Below are 15,547 nucleotides of genomic sequence, written 5' to 3' on the forward strand. Positions count from 1 at the left end.
AATCTTTAAAAAAATTAAAAAAAAAAATTATACTGAAAATTTTGCCTGAAAGGATTAGGGTAATTTTATTCCACTGACAGGTTACTCTTTCTATTAGTTATATGCCTCTCTATTCTAATTGAACATCACATGTGCATTTCTAATCCTAGCACAATATTTGTATTCACTTCACATGGAAATTCAATGAGAGGTTAAGAATAAAAGCAACTGCTCCCTAGTTCTATACTTATGAATTAGTCTTATGGTAAGGTATTTTTAAAATCTGATTGTAGTTTCAAATTAAAATATTTATATATGATAATTGACATCATTGCCACTAAAGTATAAAACATTGTTGGGCGCCTGGGTGGCTCAGTTGGTTGGGCGACTGCCTTCGGCTCGGGTCATGATCCTGGAGTCCCTGGATTGAGTCCCGCATAGGGCTCCCTGCTCAGCGGGGAGTCTGCTTCTCCCTCTGACCCTCCCCCCTCTTATGTGCTCTCTCTCATTCTCTCTCTCTCAAATAAATAAATAAAATCTTTAAAAAAAAAAAAAAACATTGTCACCTTGTCTTTCTGACCTTTGTAAAAATAAATTCTAAAATGAATGTTTGTAAGTTTAACATCATACAAGACCCAATTTTTGAGCTACAAACAATAAAACAACCACAAAAACAAAGTGCAGTAAAAAATCCAGATAGACTATCTATAAAATGCAAAACTATAAATATAAGATACACATTCCTTTCCTTAGCTTCTTTATATCCTTTTTAGGATGGAACAGATATAAATATTTACACAAGGCACATTTAGCCCCAATTTGTCTTCATTATAACCTATTAGTTATTTGTTACTTTTCCTGTTCTTAAGTGAGAAAACTTAAAGAGAATTTAAAAGAAAGCCTACGCCATGTCTTCAAGATTGTGCTGTAAATACAGGCCACAGTGAGAATCTGAATGTGGGGTTTTGAATATGAGTCCAAGTCGCTTCCCACTACACAAAAGATGACCTGCACTCAATTACTGTGGCATAATCTGATGATGCTATTTTTGTCTGGCACCACTGGGGAAAACACCTACTGAATTTTCCAAAAGTGGAAATTACGTTTTAGGTCCTGAGGAAACATTTATTTTAAACATTTTTTTGATAGAAATCTTCTCAAAGATTATTAACACTTCCCTGTCTTCTTAAAAATAGTTCACTACAGAGAATTCACTTTTATCTTGATGAGTCACTGCCTCCATCTTGAACATCCATTACTAGATCCCGTGGTAATGCTGTGCCCATCAAGCTGTCAGCTGTCATGATCTGCCATCATTCTGCCTGCATCTAACAGCCTTCTGCTCTGATTCCTCTCGGTGACTCTGGGTCAGGGAATCAGATGACCAAGGCTTTTAAAGTTTATATTATAAATATTCTCAGTTTTCTCAACTGTAAAATGATGTTGCTATACCAGACCAGTGGTTCTCAACCCAGGCTGCATATTTTAATCACTTGGCTACTTTTTCAGAGAATCTGTGTGGATGGGTTGGCCATTTACAATCACTGAGGCAAGAAGTATAGAAGTAGAAGAGGATGAAAAAGGTAACTTCCATCCCAGCTTGTCAATGTTGACCATGAGAGAGTCAAGTGAACACATTCCATATATACATATAAAGGGCTTGAAGCCAAGAGAGAACAAGATAGAGCATATACATATGGAGAAACAAGTCTATAGGATATTTGAAACTATAGTTCCATAAAGTGAATATAGAGATTAAGATTAAAGAACAGAACTCTCAGAAACATAAATATTTAAAATTCAGGTGGAGGAAAGAGCCCTGTACGGAGATGAAGTAGAAATAACTAGAAAGGTAAGAGAAAAACCAAGAGAGACTGATGTTAGGTAATTGATCTCCAATAGGATAATGTTTCTACAGTGATGTGACAGAGGTTACCAGTCAGGCCACAGAAGGTTGAGAAATAAAGAGCATGTGAAGTAGTATTTTTCATAAAAAATAAAAACACACACACACAAAACCCCACATATACTTAGTTATAGGTTTTTCAACCAATATTTAATTACAGTTTCTTATTTGAGAAACTATGTCATCACTCATAATGGCCTTCTTGAATTAAAAAATAAAAACAGCTTCTGTTTCCAACTATTTCTCATATTAATTAACCCCACCTATCTCTAGCTACAGAAATTCCAGTCATGCCTCCTGTTCTATCACGAATCTCCTATTAGATATTGAATTGCAAATTCCTAAGTTGGGAGTTAGTACTAACTGCATCTTTCATTTTCTTTGTAAAACCCCAAACGACAGCTGTAGAGCTTTGTACACAACGGCTACTCAAAAATATATTCATTAGATTTACTCTTCTCTTTAGTTAAGGAATAAAGAATAAGGTCAAATCCTCCTAATTCCATGCCATCTGGAATAAGTTTTAAAAAATAATTGATAATATAAGCCTTTGGAAGCATTGTGCAATTTCATGGAGATAATGAATATATTTTGTTTATAGAGAAGATATTAAGGACTGTAGAAAGTTTAATACATTTTTGTCAGGGTAAAAGGGATAAAAATAATAATTCTTGAAGTATTCTTTAATCTGCCCTAAATATATTATGGTACAACAAATTAATGGAGTTCACATAAATTTAATTTTCATGGTGTTAAGTAGCTGATGTACAAGTTGGTCAATAGTAAAACAATGCTAAATGGGATAGGTAAAATACCAACACAGTTATTAATTTATCCATGTTAATTTATAATGCTTTAGAAAATAAACAGAACTGTCTTCATGTTTTAGAAAATAAATGCTTTCTTCATGCTTTAGAAAATAAATGGTTAGAACTGTTAAGCAGAAGACTATTTGTCCTCTTTTCCCTAATGTCTAGATATTTAAGTTCTCCAGTGTTTATCTCTTGGAGTTTTTTCTTCTGTCTTTACACTCCCTTCTCCCCAAACAGCATCCTGTCCCAGGATTTACAACCTGAATGTACACTGATGACTCTTAAATTTGTATCACCAGTCCTGAACTCATCCTGAGTTCTAGATTTGCTTATACTTTGGCCAACTTGATTCTCCCATTTAGATATCTCTGATGACAATCTCAAATATCCCTTGATTTCCACTCCACACAAAAGGGAGAACAATTCCTCCATTTAGTTTACCCATTTCTGTAAATGGCACTACCAACCTTGCAAATGCTTGGCCAAAAGCGTAAGACTCATGCTTTATTCCTCAGCTTGCCTTACCTCACACTCCCACCCCCCTACACATGATGGCTCCGTGGGCCTGCTGGCTCATCACTTCTATCACCACTGCCTAGCTCTGGTTGCATCATCCATCATCTACCTAATTCAACAACCTCCAAACCACCCCATTTCCTCTTTTGCTTCCCTTAAAGCTTCTCTAAACACAGTAGCCACCACGGTCTTTATAACAAAAACATGCCATGTTGTCTTCTTATTCAAAATTCCCCAATTACTTCTTGTAGTATTTAGCATAAAATCTAAACACTGATCTACAAAGCCCAACTTTATGGCCTTTTCATGGTTCATAAAATATTCCAAATTATTCTCTCTTTAGGACCTTTGAGATTAATGTTCCTTTTGCATAGAATATCCTCACCTCATTCAGGGCTTTGATTAAATGTCACTGAGTCAGACAGATCTTCCTTCTTGCATTCTCTCGTACCCTGACTCTGAAGTTATTTTTTTCTTTCTTTCTTCTTTTTTTTTTTTTTGGTCTATCTCCCCTCCTAAACATAGACCCCTCCCAAAAAGTCAGATAATTTGACCAAATGCTCAGTATGCTGAAGATTATTTGACACACTGTAGGTGATGTATAATCACTGCTGGATGAATGAATACATGCAGGCACACTGCATTTGCTGATTGCTAATCTATTTTTAATAACATCTAGGTGATTGGGTTATAGTATTTAAATTAACAGTTGGAAATTTTATAATGTGTTGCATTTTACAAAGCCCTTTCACAGGTTATCTCATATGATAATCACAGTTTAAAGAGATTTAAGTATCTTCACTTTACAAATGAGAAGAATGGGGCTAAGAGAGGTTAAAGAACTTTTCCTAGGACCCATATCTATTCAATTATTGGGACCAGGGAGGATACCAGCTCTGATGTACTTCCTGACTTTATACTACCTTCTCGCTGGCTGAGCTTCAGGACTAACGTGCAATTGTTTTGTGTTTAGTGCAACATGAAAGATACATGGAGTGTAATTCTTAGCCATATGGTTAAATAGTTTCTTAGACAAGACTGCATTTTTTTAAAAAGCAAGCTCTTCAAATAGCTTATCCACTAAGTAAACAATGACTTAGAGACAAAATGATAATTAGCTTACCTAATTTTCCTGGTGTGGAAGTTACATTCATAGCTAGGGTGCACTGGAGGTAAATTAATAACCATGCACTTGAGCTAGAATGAGACTGATTATTACTGAATGTGATAGGAAAACCATTATGTGTAATTTATGAGTTTTAAGATCCTATAATATGTTTCTTTTCATTTCTTCTTTCTATTGCTGTGAATTTAGAGCTGTTTGAAGCCAAGATTTCGGGACCAAACAGGAAAAGAAAGAAACCTTATTTGTTACACATCTGTAAGCACCGTTTTTCTGGTGTGTGATACATTATGCTCATGGGAATATTTGTGCATTCCATTTCCAATGTGGTGTTAATTTATCTCAAAACCTCTTTAGCACATGTGGTTAAAAAATAAATTATGAGAAAGGACCTATTTCTTAACAAGTATAAAGCAGACACTGCCTAGAAAGTCTTGTGATATATGTAGTTCTATATACAGATACTGTATTATCCATGCAGTATTCTAGCATCATATCCTTTAGAACTTAGATTTCATTGTGAATTTGGCAGTAATAACCTTTATAACAACCATATCAGGATGATCTAGGTTGCTGTTGATGTGATAAAAATATATGCTATATACAGCAAAGGTGCAAATTATAGAGCTTGATTTAAAAGTGGAAGGTCTCTTATGACAAATTACTTTATAGGCTATGACATTTACAATCTTGGTGTAATGTGAGATTTTCCTTTTGCATATCATGTTTACATTAAAAGCTTACATAAACTGTGCCCTGTTAATTCTATTTTCTTTTAATTATAAATGATGGTTGAAGATAATATCCAAATTCACTCACTGATTCATCAAACACTTGTATGTCTATTGAGTACAATGACAGTTGCTGGGAGTAAAAAGTTAAATTGTAAATAATCAATGCTTTAATGAAATCTATAGCCTAGTAGGACAAACAACAATTATCACGTGGCTTTCCATCCACCTAATGACTGCTGAGAATACCAGTATATTCTGATCTATTTAACAATTACACATTTTATTATAAATTAACACATTAGAATTCTCATATATAAAATTTTTATGAGGTTAGTATGTGTTCACACATTAAAGATTGATTCCCACTTAGTTTGGAGGCAAAAATCAAGTTTCTGAGTTTTTACAGCTGAGTTCTAGAACTTGGAAAGTAGAAATTTGCTGAAGAAAAATGACAAAATCCAGGCAATTTTACTTAGTAATGCTGTTATTCCAACTCATCTTCTGTTGTTGTTGTTGTTGTTGTTTTTAAAGATATACTTATTTATTTTAGAGAGAGAGCATGCGAGCTGGGTGGGGTTGGTGGGGGAGAAGGTTAAAGGGAGAGGGAGAGAAGCAGACTTCCCGCTGAACAGACAGAGCCCGGCTGGGAGCTTGATCTCAGGACCCTGAGATAATGACCTGAGACGAAATCAAGAGTCTGACCTTTAACCAACGCTTAACTGACTGAGCCACCCAGGTGCCCCCACCTTATCTTCTTTAAAATACAATCAACATGTTTATAAGATAAGAAGACACAAATGGCAGTTTGAGCACCCAGAAATGTTCCTCCTCAATGGATTGAAAACAAAGATTTCAGATTTTTAAATTTAAGTCTGAATGTAGGTAAATGCTTGTGTACATAAAACAGCATCACAAACTGCAAGTATACTTCTAATGACTTACAAATATCTTTTATCATACGTGCAACTAATATAGGCATGTTCAATTATTAATTTTAAATTTCAGTGGGAGTAAAAACTGGCAATTGATAGGAACTACCATTTATTAAATGGTATGAAATCTGATTTTTATTTTAAATGCACTATTTCATTTAATTTTTTACTGATAAAATAAATTCAATGAGAAAAAGATTTGGTTCTTTCTTTTATTTATTTTTTTGTAGTTTCCAAGTTAGTAGACAACCTTGAATATAAATATTTGAATGATAAATTTCCAAGGTTAAGAGGTAATTAACTTACAACAATGAAATTTTCTAATGTCAAATTCTTGCCTAGACATTCATCAATCTTAGGTAGAAGGAGGAAGCCTTAAATCACATTTATGAAAATCATCATAACAAGGTAAAATGTTTTGCCCAATGCTTTCTATGACTCAAAACCTTACATTTTAGGAAGATTTTGGAAAGTTTTCAGGGCAGTTCAAGAAACTGTATTTGTTTTAATTATAACAAACTTCAGATAATTAATGGGTGTCTTTGTTCATGCTTCTATGACAATTATCAAAGACTGGATGGTTTATAAACAACAAAAATTTATTTTTCACAGCCCTGGAGACTCAGAAGTCCAAGATCAAGGCTCTGGCAGATTTGGCCTGGTGAGAACTTGCTCCTGGTTCATAGATGGTCATTTTCTCCCTGTGTTTTCAGATGACAGAATAGTCAAGAGTGCTCTCTGAAGTCTCTTTTATATGGTCACTAATCCCACTCATGAGGGTTTCATGCTCATGAACTGATCACCATCCAAAGTTCTCACTTCCTAATACCATCCCATTTGGGGATCAGTATTTTAACATATGGATTTGGGGGGAACACAGTCAGTCCAAAACAATAACTATTAAATAATAGTTAATAATAAATAAAAATAAAATAAAACTATTTTTTCTTTATCTGAACCATTAAATAAGATCTATATTTAAGAACAATTTTGAACCTTCTCACTGGTAGGTGGTATATTTGGCTCTAGTATTTTTCATAATTAAACATTTGTATTATGCTCTCTTCATCAACAACTACTATGACAACTAGATGTGGGAGACCAAACTTGAGGAAAAAAAAGTTGCTGATTACATCACAATGTGAAGTGCTACGCTTCCATTTCAACAAATTCAAACTCTGAGCTCAATATGAAACAAATTAGTGTAAAATGCTCTCACATACATCACAGAGAACAACTCTATTGTCCATGTACTACAAGGGGAAAGATTTAGCAAATATATTTTATAACAGAGAAACTTCTGTTGAAAAGTTGGACTTGGATTCACTTTTCTCTCTAGTTACAATTTTAGGAGATAGGAGGAAAAATGAGCTTATCTGAACATTATCACCTCCTCCCACATTTAAACACTGGCATTTAACCAATGTCCTTTATTATAGAGGTCTGGCACTTAGAGAGATTGCTCCAATTTTCCCTATTTTGCTGGGTTGGGAGAACAGTGTGATGTTTAAGAAAGTTGGCTCCAGGATCTTGACAGTCTGAGTTTGAGACTTGACTCTGGACCTGTTGGCTGTTGTGACTTGGGGTGAATTGGATAATATCCCTATGTCTCAGTGTCCCTATGAAATGGACATAAGAATACCTCATAGAGTTTAATGAATTAAAGATACAAAAAAAACCAAAACATTTAAGAGTGTTATTCTAGCACAGAGAGAAGATTCAATAAAAAAATTGTTTATTTGCTTATCTCTTTCTTCCTTCCTCTTTCTTTCTCCCTGTCTCTCTCCTCCGCTCCCTCTCCTCCTCTATCTCTCTTTCTCTCTTTCTATCAAGTTTTCCAAATCATAAAATGGGTCTCAGGAAATTTTCAGAGAATATGAACTTTACATAGTCAATCAGCATCCCCATATCTTCAATGCTGTACTTGCTAGGTTTAAATCTCATTGTCTATCCTTTTAAGTACATCTTCCCACCTCCAGTAAATAGACTGCCATGCCAACTCTTCTTTCAAAAACTCAACACAAATCCAAGCTGAATTATGTGCTTCAGTGAAGATGAATGGTGCTGGAGAAATATTCACCCCGATGCTAATTTGTCTCACATTAGATCTATGATCACAGATGTGGAGTGAGCCCCCAGACTGACATGATTTTCCTATAACATTTCCCTAGTTACCCCACTCTCCCATTCACTTGAGTCCTTTTTCACATATTTTATTTTCGTCAAAGTTATAATCCTTCTCCCTTTTTCTCATGCTTAGAAAACTTTGCTTCTTTGGTGATTAGGGGGAAAACAAGCAGCAATAAACTTTTGTGTTCCTTAATACCTCACAACACCATAGCACCAATAACTTCTGCATCCTCATCTACATACCCCCTTTCTTCCCTTGCAGCTAGCGATCTACCCATCGTCTTATCTAATGCCAACCTCCACTTGTGCCCCTCATTTCACATCCTAATTTAGTCATGGAATTTCCTTCTACAAATGTTCCCTTTTCTTTCTGACATCACCACATCTTCCCCCCGAGCAGAATTATTTCTAACAAATGTCCCAAGTGAATTAAAAGAAAACTCTATAAACAGTTCCAACACTTCCTAATTGTCTGATCCATTACAGAAAATGGCTCAAATATATTGTCTGCATGTGCTGTGTGCACTTCTTTTCCCTCTTTGCTTGAAAAATACTTTAATCATGATATCCTTCCCATTCCTTATCTGGAAATATTTTTACAAGGTCTTCTATGATCAAAACATTACCAAATCCAATAACATTTCTCAATCTATGAAATTTATAACTTAAAACAGATCATTACATGATATGTCCACATTAATTCCACACATCTACTCGTCCCCTCACATCTCTGGAAACTGCTTTTTTCATTTTCTTTGTTTCTTCATGATTTTGACCCCAATCTCTAAATATTGGAATTCCTAGGAGTCAATCTTTTAATCACTTGACTTTTCCATCTATAACAGCTCTTAGTCTCATCTAGTTTAGTGGCTTTATATTACCATTTATAGTAATGATTCTGAAATGTATATATGATATCTGAAATGTATTTCAACCCATTGTTCTCATAACTTCTATATCTGTATATTCAACTACATACACTGTATTTCAAATTTAATGTTTGACAATAAACTTTGATCTTCATCAACTCCTAAACCTGATCTTCATCCAGTATTTCCACTGGTATAATAAATGGCAAAATTTCTTCCTCAGTTACACAGGCCCTAAACTTTAAAGGCCTCCTTGATACTTTATCTTCTATTACACTCCATATTCAATCTGTTTATAGGTATTACTAGTTCTTACTGGTGAAAGGGTACAGAATATGCCACACCAAAATGTGCCATTTTGGCATATTGATTATTTTGAATTAAAGTTACGTAAGAAGTAGTCCAAGAAGGACACTTTGACCCTCCTTTGTCTCTCTGAAAGCAGGAAATAAATCTCTCATGTGGAAGATACTCTCCTTATCAGAGCAGGGTAGAAGATGTCCTTATCACCAGGAATAGGAAAGTTAGGGCTGAGAAGGCTATATAAATAAAACTTGTTACTTCTTTACCAATTTAGTACCCTAAGTCCCATTTTGTCTTGCCACTTCTTCACAAATTTTGTTTCCTTGTCTAAAAGGTATGAACACTGCCTGCTTTGGTCATTTCTTTGAGTCTCATATTTATGAGGCTCCCATACATACGAAATTTTATTCTGTTAATCTGTTTTATTTAAATTTAATTATTAGACTAGCCAAAGAACCTAGAAGGGAAGAAGGAAAAATTTTTCTGCCCCTACACTGGCAATAAAGGACTAGCATGTTTTGGAACAATCCTCTTGATGAGAGCAACTAGAATAGTTGATAAAACAATATATGCTTTAAGGCAAAGTGGAGTAGGGTGCCTAGGTGGCTCAGTCAGTTAAGCGTCTACCTTTGGCTCAGGTCATGGTCCCAGGGTCCTGGGATCAAGCCCCACATCCCACATTGGGCTTCCTGCTCAGCAGGGAGCCTCCTTCTCCCTCTCCCCACTGCTCATACTCTCTCTCTCTCCCTCAAAAAAATAATAAATTTAAAAATCTTAAAAAAAAAAAAAAAGGCATAGTGGAGCTACAGTGGCAGTAAGAATTAGCAGGGTCAAGATCAGGGAATGGAGAAAAACAAAGCGAAGTAAGCCCAGAATTTAAACTGATTTTCTCTCTGAGCTACAGTTTCCAAAAGCAGTGGGTAAGATGTTGAGACACATGAGCAGAACTTCTTGACATCACTGTACTGAAAGCATAAAAGTTGTCAATGAGGTAGAGCCAAGAGAAAGACACCCTAGTAAGCTTTATGTTGGAACCCCAAATGACTACATCCTAGGGATATGATGAACTGAAATAGCCAACATGAAGTAGAACTGAAGCCCAGTTACCAATCAGTTCAATTTGTAATTGGATTAAGGTGATCCTTCTATATTACAGCTGTCTTCTATAAGCAAAACAAATCAAAATATAACATTATCTAGAGTCTCAAATTATCTCCACAAATTTTCATATACTATCTCTGACATTCAGCACAAAATTACCTAGCATAAGATGCACAACACATCAAAAATTTAAAAAAATAAAAAATAAAAATGAAACAGATAAAATGCATATAATAGAAACAATTTATAGCAAGTTGAGATAATAGTTATTATAAATGTAGGCTTTAAAATATTTATCTTAAAAGACAAAACAATTTCAATAGAGAATTCTATTTCTGCATATGTATAATTAAATGACAAATAACTGAAAATGTAATAATTTAAGATATCAGTGGATTGGCTTACCATGATATTGGTCATGACCGAGGTGATAATTAATATGTTGAAAGAATAGTCAGAAACAAACATCCCAACAGAAGCATGAAGAGACATTTTTTTAAAAAAATAGAAAATAAACAAAAAAAATTATAAATGATATGTGGGCCACAGTAGAAAGACCCAAATACTCATAACTAAAGTCCTAGTAAAAAGGGAAGAAAGAAAATGGAGCAGAAGCAATATTTAAGGAAAGGATGTTTGAAAGTTTTTAAATATGAAAAACACATAAAGTCAATGATGCAAATAGTATAACTACAAAGAAAATCACACTTGTATTATAAAGTAAATTCAATATATACTATATATTTAATTATATATAATATATATAAATTATCAAAAACATAACAACTATTTAGAAATGTCTAATGAAAAATGTATAAGGCTGCTACAAAAAATGAAATCGTTAATGAGAAATATTATAGACATAAATAAATGGAAAGATGTATTATATTACAAACTGGAAGACAATATTGCAAAGACTTTATTTCTTTTTTTTTTTGCAAAGACTTTATTTCTTACCAATTTCTTTTAAATTTAATTTAATATATTCCTTTCTCCTCCAGAAATCTTATGTCTGACATGAAGCCCTTTGAAGCCCTCTCCATTTTGTTTTAAAAACTCTTCAGTTTGTTTCTTTCTTTTTTAATTTTTTTTGGGGGGGCTACAAATGGTAATCTCTGAGGTATTTAGCTGATAATGGCATCCATTCATTATTCTTTGGCTTCTATTCTGAAACTTGGAGTTTTAAAACAAATGCTCTGGGGTGCCTGGGCGGCTCAGTTGGTTAAGCGACTGCCTTCGGCTCAGGTCATGATCCTGGAGTCCCTGGATCGAGTCCCGCATCGGGCTCCCTGCTCGGCAGGGAGTCTGCTTCTTCCTCTGACCCTCCCCCCTCTCATGTGCTCTCTCTCATTCTCTCTCAAATAAATAAATAAAATCTTTAAAAAAAAAAAAAATGCTCTGTATAGAGAAGTTGAATCACCATGTTATACACCTGAAACTAATATAACATTGTGTGTCAACTATACTCAAATTAAAAAAAAAAAAAAATACATAAAAAAAGAGAAATGCCCCCCCTTTTCGGGAGTGCAAAACCAAAAGAGAGAGAACATTTTTAACATGTTGCTTCCAGATTCTTCTGCCATATTTAGTGTTTCTGAATTTCCAAACAAACTGACCAAAGGTCTACCTGTTGTACTGTTCCACACTTTCACCTCTTCCTTTGTGAATATCAAACCAGATATGTTCAATCTCCTTTTTCCTCATCTTAGGTACCACCCTCTACTTTAATTATTCTTAGCAAGCTAGTCTTTTATTCTGCTTCTATTGTACTTTTTATAAATGACATTTCCTATATGTTTGAAATAGGTTTTGAACATGACAAAACATGAAAGGCCATCATTAAAACCGTAGATTCCTTAACATAACTTTTCTTTAGGATTTTCAAACAATTATGCTTGTCTTGATATGAGGCCATCAGAGCTGCAAAAATATTTAGAATGAGTTATCAGAAAATGGGAACTGCACCTTTTGTAACACCTGCACAAATAGCATATTACCAGTATTTGAATGGTTTGATGATGTTTTCCTTTGATTGATAAGTCAAATGAGATACGTCTTTCAAAATTGTACACCACTAATGAAAGCATGCAAAGTCAAGGTTACTTTCAGAAGTGATTGCAATGTTCCCATTCCAGTAGGATTTGAATTCTTAAGAGTACTTACCCATCAAAAAGAAGTTATCAAGCACAATATGAGTTAACCAGAATTCTATAAGATAATTAGAACGAACAGGTAAAATCCAGAAGAATCCTCTCAAGTCTATTGCTTCATAAGTAAGCTTTAAGCGAGGGCTTTTGAGAAATGTATTCCTGGTGGCAAGCCTATCCCCTTTTAGAAGTGAGTACAAAAGATTCAGTGAAAGTACTTTGCAAATGCCAGTGCCATTTATATGAAAATCCCATCTGCAAGAAGGGAATGCAACAGGATATTTTATTTTATTCTATGTTATTATTTTATTTTTTAAAGATTTTATTTATTTATTAGAGAGAGAGAGAGAGGGAAAACACAAGTGTGGGGAGGGGCGGAGGGTCAAGCAGATGCCCCACTGAGCTGGCAGCCTGATGTGGGGCTCGATCCCAGGACCCCAAGATCATGACCTGAGCTGAAGTCAGACACTTCTCTGAGCCACCCACGTGCCCCTAGGATATGTTAGTTAATTCATTAAACCTAAATTCATTTTCTATAGTTCAAAGCTGTGATCTCCATACAACTTTCCAATTTTTATTTATCTTCCCCTATGGGTCTGCTGAAATCAAAATAACACTGGCCATGTGATGTTCTGATTAATTAACACCATTCTCATGGGTTTGGTTTATATGAATCCACTATACAGAGAAAAATCTGTTTTTGAACAAAGTGGATTTTGAGACTATAGGGAGAAGACCATATTCCAAACTATGGTATATTAACCAAGTAAATCTTAGGAGACAACCCTGTGACTACCCTTTCTCTCTACTATGACTCATTTAATCTCAGATTTTACAGGAGTTGGTTGATAAATTCTTACTACACTGAATTAAAATAGTACAGGGATTAATATAGTAGTTCCTGTGTACAAGAGAGAATATCTTCTTTGGTTGGCAATTCATCCGGTCCTCTGGGAAATTCCATGTGCTCTACATAGGTGATTGGTAATATAAAGATCGTGACCTGATGTGTAATATGGGTCAGAATTTCCCACATGTATTAACTAGAAATTATCTGCAACTTTCTCTCTATTTGAAGCCTCATGAACTTTTCATGTAGTTTGCCTTTATAATCTTGGCATTTTACTATTCATATACTGAGTGTTTCTACAATTTTAACTATATAATGATATTAAAATGTAACAGCCAGGAAATGATAGATAGTTGGAAAAAATGGAACCTAAAGTTTATTTAGTCCAAACCTCTCATTTTATAGCTGCAGTACGATTGGGAGATGACCCTTGAGAAAATAAATCAATATCCTGATTCCCATGGCATGAGACAAAATCACACCTAGAAAAATCAGAATGAGGATTTATCCTCCACAGAGCTACACAAATGAGAAGTCATTATCCAAAGTGTCTCTCACTCATCCACACCTTTCAGTACTTATGACCATTACTGATTTTCTCCTTTATAAAACAAAAAACAAAAAACACACAAAATAAAACCAAAAAATAAACAAAAACCTAAAAAATTCACATGATAATTTTCATTTAAATATAAACTTGTTACTGAAAGCCAAAAGAATGATTCTGTACTTAAAGAATTATGATGACAATGGCAACTACAAAATCTGCAACACATGTGGCAAAAGATTCAATCCTTTAAATGGAATGAGCTTTTATAAAGAAAAAAAGGAAAAACAATCTCCTTAAAGATGTAAATCAGTTTGGGGCGCCTGGGTGGCTCAGTGGGTTGGGCGACTGCCTTCGGCTCGGGTCATGATCCTGGAGTCCCGGGATCGAGTCCCGCATCGGGCCCCCTGCTCGGCAGGGAGTCTGCTTCTCCCTCTCCTGCTCCCCCCTCTTGTGCTCTCTCTCTCTCTCGCAAATAAATAAATAAAAAATCTTTAAAAAAAAAAAAAAAGATGTAAATCAGGTATAAATAGATTAACAAAAAATTCATAAATAAATGGCCAATAAACATGTGAAAATTATTTAACCTTACTCATCCTGAAATACATGCAAATTTTCCAAAATGGGTTTTATCATTGTGGTTGTTGTTTTACCTAACAGATGGGCAAAAACAAAAATATTTGTTACCATTAAGCACTGGCAAAGATGTGTGGCCACGGTAGCTCTCTAATACTGTTGAAGGGCAGGTAATAAAATGCAACCTCTTTGCAGGATGACATGGTAATACTTATACATAATTACAATTATTACATTCATATTGAACTTTGTTGGGATTTTAAAAAATGTTTTTTGGGGAATACTAAAAAAAAAATTTTAAAGTTGCTGGAATAAGAAACACATGCCATGGGGCGCCTGGGTGGCTCAGTTGGTTGCGCGACTGCCTTCAGCTCAGGTCATGATCCTGGAGTCCCGGGATCGAGTCCCGCATCGTTCTCCCTGCTCGGCGAGGAGCCTGCTTCTCCCTCTGACCCTCCCCCGTCTCATGCTCTCTCTCTCTATCTCATTCTCTCTCTCAAATAAATAAATAAAAAATCTTTTTAAAAAAAGAAAGAAACACATGCCATAAGTATGTACAATCGGGATATGTGCTGGGGTAGTCTGTTGATTTATGTATGAGTGCCACCTAAGTTCATTTCAATCACATTTAGTTTATTCACTTGGTTTCATTCTGAAGGAATGAATTCATTCTGATCATTTTGTCTGTGGTTGAGAAAATTGAACTCTAACAGATTGCAGTCCCAGAAGAAATTGCCTAGTGTTAGAGCTGCAAGTAATTGCTAAACTCCCACGTGCCTCGGGAGAGAACGTATGTCTTTGATTAGAAAAACATGCAAGGAAAAAGAGGCAGTAAGCTCATAGGTAATGGGCAAGATAGTATTCTGTTAAGAGCAACAAGGCACATTCTTCTCCATTTTTACTAACTAGAGAATTAATGTATATCCCAAAAGAAATGTTATAATTCTAATCATTCTTCATCATTAAGTAGGGATTCTGCATCTTCTCATTACCATACAGAAGGGCAGTTTAATTCAAATGAG

At 34.9% G+C, this 15,547-nt stretch overlaps 1 long non-coding RNA gene across 1 annotated transcript in view; it reads right to left on the minus strand.

Moving 5' to 3' along the window:
* The window catches only part of LOC115937636 (uncharacterized), a 575,287-nt gene that overhangs the window by 445,335 nt on the left and 114,405 nt on the right, over nucleotides 1-15,547 (minus strand). The window lies entirely within an intron of this gene.

Source organism: Leptonychotes weddellii, chromosome 5 (genome assembly GCF_054177405.1).
Source record: "Leptonychotes weddellii isolate Sample4059 chromosome 5, ASM5417740v2, whole genome shotgun sequence".
Lineage (NCBI taxonomy): Eukaryota > Metazoa > Chordata > Mammalia > Carnivora > Phocidae > Leptonychotes > Leptonychotes weddellii.